Below are 20,406 nucleotides of genomic sequence, written 5' to 3'. Positions count from 1 at the left end.
CATACCCTATTAGGGATATTGGCCAAGATTGGTAAAAAAACTGCCGCATTTGCCGTAATCGTAACAACAGTTGCTTGGAACGAGAAAGACACATCATATATTGGCCCAGATTGCGGCGACCGCACGGCAGTTAAATCCCAAGAAAATGCCGAGCGCTCCTGTGTGCGTGCCTCGCGGGGACCGCCCAGCGTCCCAGGCGCACGTTTTCAAACCAAGCATACCCTATTAGGGATATTGACCAAGAATGGTAAAAAAAACTGCCGCATTTGCCGTAATCGTAACAACAGTTGCTTGGAACGAGAAAGACACGTCATATGTTGGCCAAGATTGCGGCGACCGCACGGCAGTTAAATCCCAAGAAAATGCCGAGCGCTCCTGTGTGCGCGCCTCGCGGGGACCGCCCAGCGTCCCAACCGCACGTTTTCAAGCCAAGCATACCCTATTAGGGATATTGACCAAGAATGGTAAAAAAAACTGCCGCATTTGCCGTAATCGTAACAACAGTTGCTTGGAACGAGAAAGACACGTCATATGTTGGCCAAGGCTGCGGCGACCGCCGGCAGTTAAATCCCAAGAAAATGCCGAGCGCTCCTGTGTGCGTGCCTCGAAGCGACCGCCCAGCGTCCCAGCCGCACGTTTTCAAGCCAAGCATACCCTATTAGGGATATTGGCCAAGATTGGCAAAAAAACTGCCGCATTTGCCGTAATCGTAACAACAGTTGCTTGGAACGAGAAAGACACGTCATATGTTGGCCAAGGCTGCGGCGACCGCCGGCAGTTAAATCCCAAGAAAATGCCGAGCGCTCCTGTGTGCGTGCCTCGAAGCGACCGCCCAGCGTCCTAGCCGCACGTTTTCAAGCCAAGCATACCCTATTAGGGATATTGGCCAAGATTGGTAAAAAAACTGCCGCATTTGCCGTAATCGTAACAACAGTTGCTTGGAACGAGAAAGACACGTCATATGTTGGCCAAGGCTGCGGCGACCGCCGGCAGTTAAATCCCAAGAAAATGCCGAGCGCTCCTGTGTGCGTGCCTCGAAGCGACCGCCCAGCGTCCCAGCCGCACGTTTTCAAGCCAAGCATACCCTATTAGGGATATTGGCCAAGATTGGTAAAAAAACTGCCGCATTTGCCGTAATCGTAACAACAGTTGCTTGGAACGAGAAAGACACATCATATATTGGCCAAGATTGCGGCGACCGCCCGGCAGTTAAATCCCAAGAAAATGCCGAGCGCTCCTGTGTGCGCCCCTCGCGGCGACCGCCCAACGTGCCAGGCGTATATTTTCAAGCCAAGCATACCCTATTAGGGATATTGGCCAAGATTGGCAAAAAAACTGCCGCATTCGCCGTAATCGTAACAACATTTGCTTGGAACGAGAAAGACACATCATATATTGGCCAAGATTGCGGCGACCGCCCGGCAGTTAAATCCCAAGAAAATGCCGAGCGCTCCTGTGTGCGCCCCTCGCGGCGACCGCCCAGCGTCCCAGGCGTATATTTTCAAGCCAAGCATACCCTATTAGGGATATTGGCCAAGATTGGCAAAAAAACTGCCGCATTTGCCGTAATCGTAACAACACTTGTTCAGAACGAGAAAGATACGTCATAGCATACGCACCTCCAAGTTGATGTACAATGATTATCACTTGCAAAATATGAAACAAGCTCACACTTATAGCAACAAAATGGAGAAAGGTCGTTGCGGCAGCAAAGAAGAAGCGAATTGGGTAAATCCATATTCAACCTTTGTCATGGTCATGAAGGTTGCGTGCAGCTTCGCTACCTTTAAGAATTACGCGTTAGTGTGAGCTTACTTCATTTTTTATACAATTGGGTAAAAAATGGTCAAACATAGAAGAGACCTTTCCAGGTAACCGTAGATTAGCACGCAGGGGACAGACACTAAAGCAAAGGGCAGCGTAACTGGCGCTTTTGGATGGCCACAGATACGTAATCAGAGGGTGGGGTGTCGGACAGAAGCATCGCTCCGTAGGTCGGTACTGACAATCTGAGCTCGGTTGCCGAAAGCGAGAAAACGTTCTTGCATGAGAGTAAGCAATAACTCGAACGCGCGCCGCGTCGGTATCGACATCAGGTGTCGCGCCTCAACTGTGCGCAGCGACGGTTTTCGACACTCCCGTCCGAACGTTCTTCCCCTATGCACACGTTTAAACCAAAGGACATGCTGTGCGTTTATATAACATGGTCCTATAATGATGAGATAGCCGTGAAATCCCTAAAAAAACCGTTCACTTCTCAAGGCTCGTCCGTTAAAGATAACAGGGAGGGTGCGAGTTCACCTACACTCTCTTGCAAGGTGCGACTCTTGCACAAGTGGTAACGGTAGTTATTTTAAACAGCTCTCAAGAACCTCGCGTATACGTTCACGTTGGAACAAAATTCAAATGTATTGCCCAGTTTTATGCGACGTGCAATCGCAAGGCGTCAACTAAACACATTTTCTTCAAAAGAGCAGCCGCACCAAGCCAGTGAATTGTGCAGCGGAAAGGGGAGAACAACTTGTCGGATACCTGCTCGCAAAGCAAGGAAATTGCACCTTCTACCACAACAGCTGCGAAACATGCCACGATTCGCATTGATAATGTGAATACCTCCCGAAAGCCAGAAAAGCAGCACAGAATCAGTGGAAAAAACGAGCGGTTACATGTAACTTCGCTTCGAAGCAAGATTATACTGGCCAATGACTTTTCCCGCCCTTTTTGCGCCCGAAGAGAAGCTTACACTTCTGAGCTGCCGCACAAACACTCTAAATTATCGGCGTTGAATATGAGCACGACAAAGAACGCGCATAAAAATATTGTTACCCGTCGGTGTCACTGAGGGATGACGATGAGGACAAGAAACCCTCTTGGGCTCTTGAAAGAAGAGGAGGATCCGGAGTATCTTCGGGATATCAGGAAAATCAGGAATTACCGAGACGCAGACTGTTTGTACCGTTATCACGTCCATCAGCCCAACATAACCTGTCATGACACCGACGACGTCGTTTTTGCCATTTCCGATTTGTTCCATTTAGCCCATGAACAACGCCGTGACGACTCCTTACGGGCCCTAATCGCCACGCTCTCCTCTGACGACTCTGATCCATTTTTCGCCTTTATCACTTACAAGACAGTACTTAAGGTGGACGAAATCTCTCCTGCGATGGAACTGAGCTGCTATCAGTCGTACCAAAACAACTTCGCCTGACCATACTTCAACAGTTCCGCGATCATCCAACAGCTGGCCATCTTGGCGTAGCTCGCACCGACGACCTTGTCACGCATCGTTTCTTTTGGCCGAGTTTATGCCGTAATGTGAAACGTCACGATAACGCCTGCAACACGTGCCAACGCCGCAAAACACCAACTTATTTCCCCGTTGGGCCTCTTCAAACATTTAACGTGCCGTCCGAACCATTTTGCCTAGTTGTACTAGACCCCTTGGGGCCATCCCCTATATCGACCGCAGGTAACAAGTGGGTTGCGTTATACCCAGGCAAGGAATACCCAGTCACAGATGAGACCTTATAAATCTATATAAGCGAGAGTACCAGCCTTCGTTTAATTCAGAATACATGTTGGAGTCATTCCTACAATAGCGAATTAAAGAAATGCAGGCGTTAAAAACATAAGGCTAGGCAAAATTGAATCCAGTACTGAAACGAAATGTGCCAGCTTGAGGTGCTCCGAGCACAAAAGAAACAAAAGATAAAAAACTGGGAAGCTTCTACTACGTCGCACAAAGGTTGAACCGCAGCGAAGCTTCATGATTTCTTTCTACGTCAGCAGTGAGGGGCACATCACCACGCATTTGTAGAAGTTTGAAATTGTTTATTTACAAGTTCCGTCATCAAGATTACATGCAGTGTCTCGACGCCGCCCCCCCCCACCCCCTGTTCTCCCCCCCCCAAAAAAAAGAAAATACCGGTGCAGTTATGGTTCGGGTTCAGCAGAAATGATTTCGTTCCGGTTCAGTTCCCGTTCGACAAAATTAGAGACCGAGCCAGTTCGTGCACCGGTTCGCAAGCCTGAACCGATTCACCAAACGGTTCAGAAAAATTATTTATGAACAAGTGCGAAAAAAATCTTAACCAGCCTTTTGATGTCTCAAGGACCTATGTATGCGATTCGCAGCCGCCGATCAATGTTACACCTAAACATCAGACAGACGCCATCTACGCTTTTGTGGCTTAAGCTGTGGGCGTGATTGTTTGCGGCTGCTTCGTGTTGGACACATTTAAGGAGAAGGCGACACTGTCCGTGTTTCAAAGTACTTATTCCCTTATTTCGTGGCCTAGAAAGCGACGGAGAGGAAATACTTCGCTCAGTAAAACATTTTGGGAGTTTGGGCAGCAGGGATCCAAAGTACAGAGCCCCGGTTGCAGCAGATAGAACCCTGCCCTTCCAGATCAGCAGCAGCTGTTCTTGAGGTAACGAGCTGGTGAAATCTTCAACCTAATATCTAGAATTGGGAACATATAAATTAGTGTGCGATTGTTCAGCTTTGAAAGACCCTTGTTGCACGCGAAGGAAGATGTTTGGGGGCATGATGGGACGAGACGCTCTCCATGTTTTTCAGATAGGAAAATGTGGCAGTCGTGGTCGCAAGTAGCATGGTTAGTGGGTTGCGTGCTTCTTAGTCACCACTTCGATTTTCACTGCGAATTTCACTGCACAGTTGCGTCGCCTGCCGAATGCATGGATCTTTCGTTTTGTTTCTGCCGTGGTATCAATATCGTTCTTTATCCATTTCTGTTGCTCCGTCGCGTATCTCATAGAGTTTCTTAGTAAGTATACTAGAGAGGTAATCTACATCTTCGCGGGGGTTTATGGGAAGACCTCACTTTTGGCTGGGAGTTGTCATGAAAATTGTACTCCTTGGGGTTTTTGGGATTTGCATTCTTCACTATACATTAACACGTCTACAAGCTACGAGGAAGCCGATATTCTTCTTGTTCTGTGGTAGCGATCTTCAGTGAAACAGCAGGCAGTGCGTGGTCGCATCCGACGTTGGTCATGCCGCAGTCGAAGGACGTATGACTGAGCGGGTAATATGCCGCCAAGAAATTTGTAGCTGACGAAAAAAAAAGAAACAAAACGTGCTTCGACGAGGACAAGATACGAAAGATACTGGCGCCCGTATCCGTCCTACCTTGTCATCGCCCACGACTGTTCAATGCCACGTTTTCTTTTTTGTTTTTGTTAAGCTGTAGCTAACGGTAGTTGCACCGGTTCACCACGAAAGCGGCGTTTTCATAGGGACGACCAAAAAACTCTCAAAATTCTCCAAACAAATTATTATTTAGATAATGGTAAAATTAATAAAATAAGAGTCGCTAATGAGCCCCTCCCCCCCCCCCCCCCCCCCCAAAAAAAAAAATTAACATTGTTCGTAACTGCCACCTTGGCCTGCAGAATAGCAGACCCAACCATTCCGTAAAAAATACGCTTTACTTCCTTTTTCGTTAGTTTTAAAACCGCGTGTTGTATTTTCCACTTGCATAATCGCACAGTATTTTTTTTGCGTTTTTGTGGCACTTTGTTTAAATTTGCGGCCACTAAAGCGTTTCAATCCAAGCCAATGATGAAACTAAGGCGAGCGCATGATGTAATGGTGCACTATGACTACACAGACGGCCTTATTGTGAGCCGCATAGACACTAGTGCCAGATTCCTCTCTAGTGTATATTGTAACAAACTCAATGGCGTATCCTAGATTCAGGGGTGACTTCGCATGGTCCAGCTTCAGTCGTAGATTCCGGTTGGCAGCGATGGCGCATTTCCGTGGACGCTTGATAAGCACGGCTGATAGCGGACGGCTAGCAGCCACGTGAAAATCGAAAAATGAGCGAAATAACACTGTCAATTAAAAATGTCTGTGAAAGAACATTGAAAATGCGAAATACAAAATAGTGAACAAGGCGATAAACGTGTAACGCCTGGAATTAGCACAAAAACCTGATTTGGAGGAATTAACATGTTTAATCCTTATAATAGCGCGAATGGAGAAAATTGGTCTGAGAGAAGTTTGGAAAAAACCACCAATAAGAAGATTTGAAAGAATCACACAAATAATTTGACAAAATCAAAACTATGGATCTTGTACATCTTCCCCCAGAACCGAAGAATAAACATAATAGTACGAGAAAGAGCGTTGGAATACAGATAAAACAAAGCGTAAACGGGTAACTCTGCAGTGTGCCTTCTATCTTCCTGAAAGAAAACGTAATTAGTGAAACAAAGACACTTAATCGCTAATATGGTATACATTTGCATCAATAGCAAAAAGAAGCAAAATAAAACCGAAAAATAATTAATCCAACTTTCTCTACTCATAGCCAATCTTCGACTACAAACGTTATTTTTGGCGCACCTCAAGGTTTTCTTCTTTGCCTTCTGGTATTTTTAATTTTCATTAATGACCTTCCCTCAGATGCTACATCTTCCATTCGTCTTTTCTCAGACGATTGTGCCGTTTACCGCCGTATAAGTGCTAGCTCTTATCAATTGGCCCAACCAAATGATTTAAATTTATACTGAAATTGCTTTTCTTTATGGGTGATGCAAATTTTGTCTTTTTAAATGTAGATTTATTCAAGTTGGACTTCAGTGTATCAAAATAAATTATACTTATTCCTTACTATCCAACAATCGCAAATTTCTAGAATCCTGCCTTTACCCGGGTGCCCTCAAAAATAGCGAATAAACGTGGACTGATCATATCACACATCTTACCGCCGATGCCGCCTAAACATTAGGTTATATCAGATAGTCCATTTTCTGCTCCCCGCTCTCAGTTCGTAAACTTGCCTACGAAAGTTACGTCCTTAGTAAGTTTGAGTACGGCCCTTCAATTTCAAAGACGCACCAATCCTACTTATTCGATGTAATAGAAGCAATTCAGGAACGCGCGGCTCTCTTCATAACTTCCCAGTTCGTTTTCCGCCCAAGTCTTACTAATAAAAATTATCGCTGTGCCTCGCCTCCTTGAATTTTAGACGAAAAAAAAACATGTATCGGCCTGTTTCATAAACTGCATTTCAGTTCTGCTGGCACACATGGCTCCCTGCTTCTTCCACTGAAGGGAACTCCGCGCCTTCTTTTGAATTCCATGAATGTTGAAAATTTAAGAGTTTTGAAAAACGGTTTTGACAAATCATCCTTGCATTAACGATTCATGAGTGGAATCGGTTTGCAAATTCAATAGTCAATGCTTAAAATCCTCCAAAATAACCCATTTCAAAACCGTACTGTCGTAATGTATGTGTATCAGTTGTTGTGTAACCAGTTGTGTGGGTTTTCTATGCTGTAAAATGTTTTGAAACTATTCAGGTATTAGTTGTTGCGGAAGAAGTTCTATTATTATTGATGCACTGTAATCACAATTTTATAATCCTATTTTGCTTTGTGTTCTTCGTCTGCAAATTCCTTTGTGTATGCTTTGTTCGAGCCCCACTTTATGTAATACCCCGTCAGGGGTCCTCAAGGGTGAATAAATGATGATCACATTTAACAGTAAAGAACTCACAGTCTATACAAGTGGCATAAGAATGCTTGGCATTATCAGGCAACTCTCTCAATTTCTGCAGATTTTTTTCTTCTGTCCCTTCACTGCTCGTGTTATTGTTACCCCGCCCTGCTAACCCGGTACCCCTCGGCCCTTTGCTGTGGCCGGTGGTTACGTTGCCGACTAGAGGGCGTAAAGGTCCTTGGTTCGGTTACGAGTACCTCTGTACACACATTTTTGTCTTCAAGATGCGAGGCTTTTTTTGTGCGCCGGACGGAAAAGGCTCGGCCTAAAGAGCTCTACTGTTATAATGTTCGCACCAGAACTTCCTGCAGCACAACGTCCTACGAAGAAATGTCCAGATACCTATTAAGAATGTGTCCCGGCATATTTTCAAGACGTGTCGATTGCCACTCGGAAAATAGGGTAAAGTAAGTCCAAGCAACGACGTGGTGCCTCGTCTAGGATGAATCACGAGAGATACGAAGTGAGCTATCCTGCAGGTCGGATGTAAACCTCCCCGAAACGTCCACGGTAGCGGAAAAGAAACGGCAGCAGTCGCCATAAAACTGCTTGCATGTTCATAATTACTAGAAACCTTACATGACACCACAGAACGAGTGCCCGTACAGGAGCCAATGAATAAACGCTACCTGTGTTACCTCCTGCATAGAAACGTAATTCGACAGAACTGACAGATGACAAAAATGCGCAACTCGTTTGGTGCATTATATCATAGCAAAAAGTGAGATCGCTCAACGACAGCGTACACCTTGAGCGGTGAATGGTCACCCGGCGGAGATCTGCCGGCGAGCTGCTTCACTGGAAAGGGCCCGGGAGGCCAAGCGTGCCAAGCTAGCGCCCAAGACTGTACGCGAGCCGTTCGGCTCGCAAAGCCACGGATGTGGACCAGGCTAAAGCGAGCTTTCGCTTCGCAAAGCCGGAGCCACTTTTTTCTTCGCGTAGTTTCTTCCTTTTGTAAGTGCATGTTGCTCTCGGTATGGGAGCGGTTGTGAGGATTCCATTGTTCTATCGTCTATTAGCTATTTGGTTCTGCCGCTTCGTAGTGGGCGAGCACGTGGTGCGTCTCCTTATTCGATTTATATTTCAAAACAGAAAAGGACAATGCAAGCTTTCCCTCTTACTAGAGCAGAACGAATTGAAAGCTGCTGAATGTGCAGCCTCTGTCAAAACTTTTTACGCCATGCCTAAAGTGAAGAGGACTCTGGAAATTCAATCTCCAGGCTTACGTCTCGAGAAAGGCTGAAACGTTTTTTGCTGTAATAATAAAGAAAACACCTTTCTTTCTTATTGTCATAAAATAATTTCATCACAGCTAAAGGTTAAGCTTATTATTTGTATTCTTTGTGGTCCAGAAGGCCTACTTTTGGCATAGAAAGTTTTCACAAAGACTGTACGCTTAGGAAACGTGTAACTCCCCTTCCACTCGATGGGATTGTGCGCACATCTGCATCATAGAGAATACAACCGGAAGGTAATGGAAGCGGTTGGGCTGAAGAGCTAGGAGAGATGCCACACCTTCTAGCGGTGGCCGCTATCCTCGCAAAAAATCAGCGTTGCGCGCAGAAGAATTTGTGACCGTTAGCGCTACCAGCCATGGTCAGCGACCACAGTGAAGTTTTACATTTAATGATCTTGTTCGGAACTATATAGCAAACCGTGGGAAACTCAGGACACAGCGCCACGTTAGGAAAGAAAAATACTTTCACATCTCACGCACAGATCAAAATCAAACTTAGGCGAAGCGTTTGTGGTGGCATACCTGGGTTGAAATGAAGCTGCTTGGATCCTTTTTTGAGAGAGTTCTGCTTGTCGTAGGAGCTGATTTTTGAGAACGGCTGACTAGTTTGGAGGGCGTTTGGAAATATGAGATGTAACAACAAACGTTCGGCATCTCAACTTCTCTGGTGAAGATACCCCCAGCCCCAAGTATAGAGAATGTATGCACTGATGAACTAGGGTTTCTCCAGCTGGCACCGCGAGAAATATGCGTGGAAGCCAGCGTCACCTGGTGTCAGATGAAAACCCGTCGCGCACCCGGTAAGATAGCACAAGCAACAGCGGCAGCACGAACAGCTGCCCCTCGTCCTGCCCCCCCCCCCCCCCCACCCCATAGAACCCACACTATAGCCATTGAAAGCTTCGCTTTAAAGATGCAATACAAGTCACAGGATTCAAGCTCAAAGCAGGACACCTGAATTCCGTTGGTCCCTCCAGCCAACATAGATCGAGCGATATTTGAGAGCCCGCGCGTTGGGACCCGCAATTTGATGGAGCCGTCTACAGCATTTTTATTTGAAGCAGCCATGGCGACAAAATAAAAGTTTTCTTTATTAAAGCGACGGCTCTGTCCTGATGACAATGATACGAATTGTATCGAAAACCTCAAACAAATTAATAGTAATACTAAGAAAAACATACAAAGCAGTGGCAATTCCAGTCACTTTTCGCAGTTTCTATATAGCATACCATCACAGAATCCTTGCCATAGGCGGCCGCCGGCCCAAGCAACCTCCTAGAAAGAAGGCTGGGTGATTGTAGTGGGGTCTGGTCTAATTCCGGTTGACCGTATCATTTTGATTATAACGCGCCGTTGAAACATTGATAACTGCGTTTTAATGTTCGCCCATATTACGTCTCTCTCCTGCCTATAGTATGCTGCCATAGCGCGAAATTTGAAAGTTCTTCTGTGTTTTGGGGGTTCCCCGCGTAGAAAGCGTATGCGCTGACTGAACGAAGTAGGATTTTTTTTTGCTACTTTTAGGTGGGAAAATATAGTTAAACGAAGAGTGTAACGGCTTTAGAAAGAGGATAAAAAGGGCATTTTGAAACTTTAACCAACTGTTGTAATTAGCCTGCAAGTTTGAACATCAAAGCGCATCAGCCCTATTATTTTCTACATTCCCTTTTATTACAAGCACCCGAGCACGCGCACACGCACACGCACACGAAAACACACAAAAAAGAGTGGTGACGTAAGAAAACCTCGGATGCGAGCATAAAAACTTGGGCATACCTGTCTGGTCCACCTTTTCTTCATTCTCTACTTTCTCTTTTTTTGCCTATTTTCCCATTTCCATGGGTCAGGTAGCAAACTAGGCTCTAGCCAGGTTAAATTTCCTGCCTACCTTCTACATCCTTCCATTTTTCACTTGTTCGCGGTTTTTGAATATACGCCGTACATAATTATTCGAGGCTGTGAAACGCAGGACAATGCTATGCCCAGCACCGAAACGTAAATACGGGTTCAAATAACATAAATAAATAAGAAACATAAATGCGAGCACAGAAACATAAATACGCGGCTTCTAACAGTTCGAAGCCGCGTGCAACAAACGCGTTTTATTTTCAGGTAACACCTGAAATGCCTTTTACTCGCTTTCTCTTGGTTGTTACCTTACTGCTGGCAACTTTCCCAAAGTCGTAAGTATTCAAAGTTTTATCAATGCTGCCTAATTTCTTTAATGAACGTTAATTCGCATTTGCAAAGGAAACGAACCTTGCAACTTGTTTTGGATAATCTAGATTGTTTTCTATGGTGCTTTTAGCTGGGTATCAAAACTGAAAGTAGGGTGTTTTGTGACATGAATTATGGTATATACGTGAGAAGGGTTCCTGTATTAGGTGCAAGGTGGCTTTCGGATTTACGCCCAACGTTCTCAATTGGAAGAGCTTGATATAGTGCATGCTTATGTGTAGCAGAACCATATCTAAAATACCCTCATGTTAAAAAGTCGCTACATTAGCTATACCACTGGAGTGGGTAGTTCGAGGCTTAGCTTTGAAGAGCACGTACGTGAAAAGGTCAGGGAATAACAAGGGGCCTTGAAGCTTAGTGACTCGAACAATACCTGCTGTGGGCGGCACTTGTGTAGCCAGAAAGAGTTTTCGGCGGGTGTTTATTTATTTATTTATTTATTTATTTATTGTTTTTTGTTTGTTTTTGTTTGTTGGTTGGTTTATCACGTCACCCACAGCGCCATAGTGGCCATTAGAGTGGGGGAGGGACATAAAAAACACTGAGTACAAGTTTGTACAAAACAAAATAGAACAGTAAAAACCGAAGTAACACAACCTGTTCTTCAACGGCGAACAATAACAGTATACATTATTGAATTGAATCACTTCACCTGCAGACATGTGGTAAAAGTTTCACTCTACATAGAAGACACCTCCTGCTGCGTTAGATTATTCCAGTCTGATGTGGGCCTCGGAAAAAAATCACAGTTTAAACAGATTTCTTCTGCATGAAATTTCTTTTACTTTGCGGGAATGATCCCTTCTGGATGATATGTAATCTGGCTTTTGCATGTAATTGTCGCTGTTTATCCCCTTGTTTAGGTGAAATAGGCTGTTAAATAGCTTCAGTCGTAGAATTTTTGTGCTTTCATGCAAAGTTCCCATCACAGAGAATTTTTTCCCGGGAACACACTGAAATTTCTACTATAGGCATTGCAAACAAACCTGCGGAAAACTTTTGAATCCTTTATATCCGCTCTATATCTGTGACCATCCGAAGGTCCCAGACTGTGCGCGCGTACTCGAGTATAGGGCAAATGCAAGACTTGTAGACCAGTGCCTTTGTGCGTAACAAAAAATATTTACTATTCCCTCGCAAAAGATCTAAACCGCGTGGTGTTTTAGGGTACGCATGACTAATATGATGAACCCAAGAAAAGTTAGAAGAAAGAAGAAACACCAAGAAGGTCATTTATGAAGGTAATATCTTTTCCATGAATAACATTGGTATACGTATGAACATTTTCCTTCTGCGTAAAACGCATACAAACAGTTTTATGCATATGAATGCTCATACCTCCTTTCATGCGCCATTTCAGAAACTTATTTAGTTCATGTGTCAAGAATTCCGTCAGTTTGATTCTTAATAACCCTGTACAGAACACAATTATCAGCGAAGTTTGGCATAGAAGAAGTAATGCCAGCAGTCACATCATTCATTTAATAAAAAAAGCAGCGGACCCGGAACGGAGCCCTGAGGCACTCCTGTTAACCGTCATCGGTAAAAAAAATAAAGAGAAAGAGATTGCACGCAGAAACAATATTCATATTTTGTTTTGCTAGTGCAGAAGGGTTAGTTGTTTTGTTGACTGTAATATTTGCATAAAAATACGGGTGGATACGGTACTCCAAGGAACAATACAATTTAATATATTGATGCGTGTGTAAATAGGAAGGGCGCAAAAACGCCCTAAAGAAGGGGGCAAGAGAGATACAGAGCTGAAAAAAAAGTATGCGGTGTTCTGAATCTGAAACCCTACTGCTGCTTAAAGCCCCTGCTGGGCGGGGAGGCTGATACACGTATATTCAAACGAGGGTGTGGTGTGAGAACAGGACGTGGAGTAGTTAACGGGTTTACAGCGGGGAATGATACAGCTTCAATGATACTGAGATATTACGTATGTTAAAGGCATTAATAATTACGACTGTGTCATGCAGTGAAGACACGGGGATAATAGATCAGTCAGCCTTGGGTACACTTATAAGAATTATCCCCCTGCCTCGACCCAGGCGCTGCCTTCGACGTTTCACCACATGGACAAGATTATAAGAACTACTTTGTCTCCTTATATAATTTACTGTAATTTGAAGGTACACATCTAATATGGGAGAGCACACAGACAAAAGCTCGAGGAAGTACCGGGCTCTTTGCTAATTACCCATTGTTTTGAGCGTTTAAATGATGACAGCGGTACCTTCCTCAAACTCCCTGCATAACCATCTGATTGAGCTGTAATTTTTCTCAACTCAATTTTCAGAACTATTCACATGAACTACTGACACAAAAACAACAGGAAGTGACCGTTACACAATTTGATCACCGTCCTCAACACTCTGAATTGATCGCGTCTGTAGAAAGTGAAATGTACGAACTGCGACCATTTTATTAGAGTACGGGTACATGTGTGAGAGCTCAGACTGGTGAAGGCGAACTCATCGATGCGATTACATCTTGTTTCCGAGAAAAAAAAGGCAGCTTGACCAAGCGCCATGATATACCAAAAAAATGATCCCAACCAAAGGCTATGCACCAAATGAACACAAACAGAGCAAAAAGCGTTGCAAACCAAGAGCATCGTAAACTTGGAGCTGCACAGCATGCGCAAAGGCATGTCAGACGCCATCTCAACAAGGTACGCCAGCAAGCGTGAGGAGCTTCTGCGCTTTTTAGTCGTCAGGCAGCCGGTGAAATGCATATGGCGTGTTAGTGGAATAAGTACACGCCTCTAGCAAGTACGTCCGTTCACTGTCCTGTCTCTTCACGAACGCGCAGCTTGGAAAGGATTTGCCGATGAATACTACAGGCGTCTACGAACGCCAGCAATGCCTCCATGACGGCTTGTACGCGCCTCCTCATCCACGAGTTCGCAAGTGTTAGAGCCAGCCTTGATCTTTCTTTCCCAATACTTCAGCCATCTTCGATATCAAAAACGGCTTCACGCCAGGCCATGAAGGCATCAGCCATGAAGCCATAGCACGTTTCTCATAGCCTCCTCACCACCGACATTCCAGAAGTCAATATGGCAAAGAAGTAAAGTAAACGTGGATTCGAAGATCACCGAAATATTTCTACTTTTAAAATGTTGGAAAGCGCCAACACGTTCCACATCTTTTCGGCTTTTCGCTTTGCTCAGTTGTATTGGCAAGCTACTAGGAAATAAGTTCAGTAAAGCTTCAGTAAAGCTATTAGAAAATAATGATTAGTCAAGAACGTCATTGTGTATTGAGAGCAGAAAGACTTTTTCACAACTAACAAATGGCTTCCGCCAGAACAGATTGGCGGCAGATAATATTTGAGAGTTTTAGCTGACCCATGACTTCGTGTAGCGCCAACAAAACGACAAGGACAAAGGGGGGTGACGGGCACAAGCACAAGCTCCGGTATCGGCGGCCCGCTCAGCGCAACCGGAGCCAATGCCGTTCGAGGCCTAGCACGCCACGCATGCGCAATGGCGTTCCCGTTTGCTATCGGAGCGGAGCGGACCGCGAAAAATGGTCAGCTAAAACTCGCTATTATCGATATAGCGTGTTGCTCGAAGAGTCACTGGCTGCACAGCAACTGCCCGTTTCCTGGATATCAAAGCCGCCTTTTACTGGGTACTTTTGCGAAGTGGCCCTGCTCATACTGCTACCAGTGCTGCGCAGAGCTGAGCGATGAAGCTGTTGAGCAGACGGTAAGCTAACACATCATTTATATACAATATATACAGGAATAACAAGGGCGTCACACGGCTCCCACAAAGGCGAGAGCAAGTCTCTGCTCGGTGACTCCGTCGAATGCCACTGCAGATACCGCCGTCGCGAGCTTTTTATTTCCCCATGGTTTCGTTTCAGCTGCGAGCAGTTCAAATCCGTCCAATGAGGACTCTCCGCGGGCTGCTGTTTTAATTTGACGAATGGATGCGAAGGGGTGGCATCAGATGATCCGTCGAAGAGGGAAAGGGGAAGGCGACTCCTCAGCGCCGCTTCTATGCACGTTGATGCGTGCACGCTTACCGCGGACCGTGGGACAACGAAACGAGATTCCGCCCGGCTGATTTGGCGCGTTGTCACGCCGAGTGAACTCCAGTCGGGCCCTCTGGCGCAACATTATTTCATGCAGCAATCCTTGCAAGCAGGAAAAACCTATCCCTTCGTTTTGCTGTGTTGGAGCTTTATTCTGGCTGCACCTCGGTGGGGCTTACGAATACGACCCCCTGTCCTTTCAGTTTGCTACGCGGCGAATCCCTCGGCCATATTGAACCAATAGACACTACTCTCTACTTCGGCGATGACGAAAGTACACCTGCAAAGGGCATCAACATTCTCACTACGCTGTCTTCCCAGACCCATCCGCTACAGGCCGACGCTTTCGCCTCTTCATTGGACAGCAGCTTGAACCCAACGCAGCGCACACAATTGCTCGCACTGCTAAGCGCCTTCCATTCTTCCTTTGACTCGCACAAAACTCCCTTGAGCCGTACATCAACTGCTGCTCATCACATAGACACTGGCGCACAGCCTTCTTTGCGCCTGTGTTCATATCGGGTATCACCATCTGAACGTCGCGTCATTAGTGAGCAGTTGGACGACAAGCTTCGGCGAGGTGTCAACCGACCGTCGCAAAACACGTGGTCATCACCGGTAGTGGTGGTCACTAAAACAGACGGCTCCATTCGTTTTTGCGTTGACTATGGGAAGCTTAACAACGTGACCCGCAAAAACGTCTACCCGTTGCCCCGCGTAGACGATGCCTTTGACTGGTTGCAATAAGCGGAGTTTTTACTTTTCTTTAGATTTGCGGTCTGGCTATTGGCAGCTGCCGATGGCCTAATCTGAGCGACCGAAAATAGCCTTTGTTACCCCGACGGCCTATATGAGTTGAAAGTAATGCCGTTGGGCCTTTGCAACGCGCCCTCACCATTTGAAAGGACCATGGGCAATTCTGAAGTTTAATAAGTGTCTCGGCTTTTTCGACAAGGTTATCGTATTTTCTCCAGACTTCGAGGTGTACATCCTAGGGATAAAAAAAATCTTGACCGGCCTCAAGGCCACTGGACTACTCTTAAACTGGCTAAACTTAAAAAAGTGTCACTTCGGGGCCCGCAAATTGGCCATCTTAGGCCATGTGGTGTCCTAGGAGGGCGTTCTACTTGACCCGAATAAGGTGCATGGAGTTGCGGAGTTTCCCAAGCCGACGTCACTCACGGCCCCCCGCAGCTTGATTGGCCTCTGCAATTATTTCCGCCGGTTTGTCCGAAATTAAGCTTTTATTATAGCACCCTTCAGAAGACTACTGGGCAGCGACAGTGGAATATCTGCGTGGTCGCCAGACTGATGGCGATAATCACGATTGCTAGTGATATCCCCTTTGTAGCGGGGTGATGACGTGTTATTTTACCAAAAAAAATGAATATACCGTTGTTTTATACTCTTCGTTTAATACTAGCGCTGCTCTTAGAGCAGGCACAAAAAGTTTATTAAGCACAAAATACCTTTTTTTTCCTGTTACAGTTGGTAGCTGTACTAGGCAATATTCCCCTCTTTGCTTTTCATCCAACAGCATTCTACTTTTCATCACGTGGACAGCCTTGAACTTAACTCCGTCTGTGTGTCACCCTTAAATCCTAAGGCTGCTGTAAGCCGAATACTATAAAGCCCGTTCTTCATGGAGCGATTTTCTCTGCGAATTCGCAGATGCGGTGCCGCTCGTGCGGCAAAACGACCTTTTTTCGTTGCTGCGGCAAAGTGCCAAATGTTAGGAACGATCGAGTATTCCAGGGCCGGAAGTTGCGGCCAATAGGAACACAGCTAGGTGAACGTCACGGCCACGTCACGGCATCACCATTTGCACGCTTAGCAAGCAGGTGGCGTTGCTTGCATACGCGCGGCGTAAGCGCGGGCGCACCAGCATAAGCGTACGCGGGTTCACAACACGATGTCGCGCGCCGTTTTCAACAAATGCTTAATCGGTGTCCGCGCATGTCGCGGACATCACATCACTTCGGAAGAAGTACATAAGAACCGAAGAAATCCCGTCCGAGGTACGGCAAAATGTGCAAGGCACGCACAACAAGCGAACCCAGGGTTGCTTACTGTATTTGTTTTCTCTGCTATGTGTGCGCATATTGAAAAATTATTAGCGATTGCTAAATAAAACAGGTAATAAACTCATATTTACTGCAAAACAATCTGAAACAACTTCCCCAGCACAACAAGCTTTGCTCGTAGCAGACCTAGTTCGGTCTGCATACAATGTGTTTCTCAAGTACGAAAATCGCGACGTTCGCAGGCCATTGTTACGAATCGGCCAGCGCCGCCGTACTGTCCCGCATCACTCCTCGGCTGTGCAGCGAAGCCACTCGTGCGCCTTTGAAAACACGCGCCACCATGTCGGCAACAAGTTGCGACAAAGCCACGTCAGACGCTTTGCTCTCGGCAAAACTTCGGCGGCTGCCTGCAAGGCTCGTCTCCACGCTCTTCAAGGACACCGAGGCCCCGTCGATCGCAACGGAGTCCTCCTCTCTCCCCTCTCTCGGACTCAACGTGCCCGAGGCTATGAACGGCTTACGAACTTTGGAAAGAGTGTTGTGTGTGTCTGTGACATTCGCGGCGTGTTCCAGCCTGTTGCGTTTGACCGTTGTCGCTTTTGGGTATAAATAGAGCTTGCCAAGGGTTGTAAACCATTCCTGTTAGAGCAGCGAATCGATGTTGTCGCTCTGCTCGAGTCCTGTATTGTAACCTCGCCCGTCGGGGCATTGTTCTTTGGCTTCGGCTCACCTCTTGCTATGAAGTGAACAGTTACGTTAGCCTACGGCTTCTGGACTTCTTCACGGCTGCAACAGCGGCTGGCCGCTCGCATCATACACGCTACCACTCGTATGTCGGAAGCCACGGAGCTCGGATCGGGTGCCCCCGCCCGGTCGCAACACCATGTAGACGACATTTCCAGGCATTGCGAACTTCGCAAGTGCGAATGTTCGTTCCACCGAATTCGCAGGCGAAAAATTCACCATGTAGAACGGGCTTTACACTGTAGTTCCGCATAGTTCCCGTTTCTTTTCCGCAGGCCACACATAGTCCATGATTTTGTGCATAGTTCCCCACAAATCTCTCAGTTCGCAAGCAACCTGCTCTAGCCTCAAAAAGCAAAGCACTGCCCTTGAAATTATCGCAGAAATTTTCCTTTCTGATGTGAAATTTCTCAGCCCTGTACATACCTAACGACGTTTTCGCTTCCATTTTTTTCTCCATTTATTCGTTTCTATCTGCCTTGCTTGTTTTTTGCTTACCTTGGCTATTTTGGATTCTCCACGGTTCTTTCCGTATTTCATCATTAGTCTTCTAGTCATCCTTACCACTGCGTGTCCACGCTTTCGCTTTCAGGTATAGGTACCTAAAAACCTTAGCTGTCCAGCTACGTTGATTCATTGCTCTCAACCTCCTCTGAAAACATATTTTACTCTGCGCTTCCCTAACTTCAAACGACGACCACACATATCTGCCTGCGCTGCTTCGTTAGTGGTTTTTCAATGTGCGTCTAAGGCTTTCTTCTTCATAGGACGTAACCAGATTTAAGTGCACCGTGGAAATTTTCGTTCCCGCACATGCAAATGCACTGACCCTTAGCCACGAATAGCGCCGCTGTAATAAATGTGTGCGTGTGTGCCCTTTTCGTCAAGATGACAACCCATCACGACAACAAATGAGTTTGTACCTTTGTTGAATTTTTTTTGTGCGTGAACTGGCACTACAATGGCTAGCGCAGGGAAATGCCAGCGTACCTAAAGGGGTCTAGCATTTACTTCTTCTAGAGTCCATTCGTTTGTGCGCAAAGAAAAAAACAAGAATAATAAGTTTCTTCCCTAGTAGCAGTTCGTTCATTTCTTAAGAACCCGGCAAAGTTGTCCGTTGTTGGTAGCAGCTCAAAGCTTCGGTCAGAATTTGACGAGAAAAAAGAGCAAAAGGATTGAGGGCGGGAGGGAACGCAAAGGTGGTTGAAGGAATTTAATGGATGGGAGAGGGGAGGTGGAGATGAAGGAATTCAGCTGGGGAACACAATTCTGCCACAATCGGAATCGCACTGTTAGCACAAACTAAATATGTTGATAGAAAATTCGGCGTCTATGGTAAACAAAATATGGCCGACGGCAGAGAAAAGATGGTCCACTGCTGAAAGGCTCGGTGCTGTGTTGTTCTTGAAGGGCTCCGGAGGCGACGCTTTGGCCGGTGTATTTCACGTCCAGTTACGCGCACATCACCTGTGGTCGCCCCTTTACGTTGGCACAGGGCCTGGGGGAAGGGGGGGTTAACTGGATATGGAGAGGGGCGTGCACGCCCGAGAAGGCTTTGCAACCCCAGCAACACTGAAGGGCATGGCTGGCGGATGAATCGCACCGAGCCGGCCACCTGGCGCAATATGATCAATTTCAGGCTGATTACGCCATCATCAGTAGGCAAACCAGCAAAATATTTCCCTCAGAATGTCATCCTTGCTTGGTAATGCGGACACGGGTGTGCGCTGACTGGTAGTAAGCGAAAGAAAGGCACAGAGGCAGAGGACGATGACAATATTATGAGGACACGTGCGCGTTCTTCAACTGGACACCTATGTCTTCGCAATCACTACGTCATAAGGAACATTTATGTGGCTTCGCAATGCTCGTGGCTTCGTGCTGCTACATTCATGGGCTCCGTCAAGCTGTTAAGTCTACTTTTACCCGTTCGACCCCTCCAGATGCATTTCTAATTTCTGGTAAATAAATTGATGTATTGATCGATTGATACTTTTCGTCCTATTTTAACGCAAACAACAAAAAATGTGGAGTTCATGGTAAAATGTACCGTCTGCTTCTGAAATGTCTCGAAGGCCAAATAACAATAACTGTTTCTTGCATTTGTTGTGAACTATGTTTCCTATGACGTTCACAATGTTTGCCTGCGTACACGCTTACGTTCATTTTATTTTTCGACGACAACAGACTGGTCAAATAAAAAATTCTGGCGTAGCTGGCATAAAACGCTTACTTACCCCATTGCGTATATGATATATGACGATTGGGTAAAGTTTACGAAAGCAGTGGGCGGGGGCTGAGGTGTATAAAACGTGGTTTCTTCTTGCGCCCTCAATTTATCCGTGGGCGGCAACTATTGTTTCGTGAGTAACCAAGAAAATGCAACTTACTCCTTTTCTTCCGTTCGTTTGTTTGCTGCTGGCTGTTCTCGCAGACTCGTAAGTATTTTGAAACATTTTCGGTTACATAATCCATTTTATAAGCATTGCTTTTTAATCTGAAGATTTCGATGTCTTTCAGGTGAAATGAACAAAAATATTTTCGAATATTTCATTTCGCCGGTGCTTCCTTACCCATAGTCTA

Source organism: Haemaphysalis longicornis, unplaced genomic scaffold (assembly GCF_048455015.1).
Source record: "Haemaphysalis longicornis isolate Haplotype H1 unplaced genomic scaffold, Haemaphysalis longicornis Haplotype H1 scaffold_31, whole genome shotgun sequence".
NCBI classification, from domain to species: Eukaryota; Metazoa; Arthropoda; class Arachnida; order Ixodida; family Ixodidae; genus Haemaphysalis; species Haemaphysalis longicornis.
This window is presented reverse-complemented; position numbering follows the sequence as displayed.